The 886-nt window shown below is 45.4% G+C and overlaps 1 non-coding gene across 1 annotated transcript; it reads left to right on the top strand.

Annotated features, from left to right (window-relative positions):
- Positions 1-567: 567 nt before the first annotated feature.
- Positions 568-674, top strand: LOC112088761. Its single transcript, XR_002900698.1, has one exon. It is a non-coding gene; the product is annotated as a small nucleolar RNA R71 (small nucleolar RNA).
- Positions 675-886: the final 212 nt, after the last annotated feature.

Below are 886 nucleotides of genomic sequence, written 5' to 3'. Positions count from 1 at the left end.
CTGCTGAGTGTACCCGTGCTGTTGCCCATTGAACTGTTGCTTGGGCTGGAAGTTATTCGGAAATGGAGCTTTTTGAGCATAGCTTTGTTGTTGTTGTTGAGCAGGGTACACCTGGTCTTGAGGGTTAGCTACATTTGGGTTTCTGTAAGAGAGGTTGGGGTTATTGGTGTAGTTGTTAAACCGCTGATACCTCTGCTGATTCCTTATGTTGTTCAGCTCCTCTTGAGTTAGACCATCTTCATTAACATTGTCAAAACTTGGCCCTTGCTCATCAAACTCGCCTACGAAGTGTATTGGCTTTTGAGTCGCCATTAAAACCTTGTCAAGCTTGCTCTGAAGCTCTCTTATATCTTTCTTCATTCGCTGTTCATCACTCGATCCTTCTGAACGGTTTGCTCTATCAAAGTCTTCACCATACGTGTCATTGGACATGGCGAGGTTTCCACTAGTTCCATTGCCCCATTGATCTCTTTCCCAAGAAAATTTCCATTTGAAGCTGTATCGAGTTGGTTTCTGATCTTGGGGAGTGCACCTCGGTATAATGTACTTAAGAGGGATGCCTCTGAGAAGCCGTGGTGTGGGCATTGGTTGGTATAGCTCCTAAACCATTCCCAAGCTTCACTAAAGCTCTCGTTGTTGTGCTGCATGAAACTTGAGATCTGATTCCTGAGCTTAGCCGTGCGTGATGTGGAAAAGAACTTTGATAAGAACGCCAGTTTACACTGCTCCCATGTTTGTATAGAACCCCTAGGGAGGTTCTTTTCCCACTGGTGAGCTTTATCACCGAGGCTGAATGGGAACAAGCGTAGCTTGAAGCTATCTTCTGAGACGCCATTGATCTTGGGTAAGTCGCAAACCCGATCAAACTGATCTAGATGCTCAAGAG

The sequence above is a fragment of the Eutrema salsugineum genome, unplaced genomic scaffold (genome assembly GCF_000478725.1).
Source record: "Eutrema salsugineum unplaced genomic scaffold, Eutsalg1_0 scaffold_14, whole genome shotgun sequence".
Lineage (NCBI taxonomy): Eukaryota > Viridiplantae > Streptophyta > Magnoliopsida > Brassicales > Brassicaceae > Eutrema > Eutrema salsugineum.
Note: the sequence above shows the minus strand (reverse complement) of the source record. Positions and strands in the feature narration are given on the sequence as shown.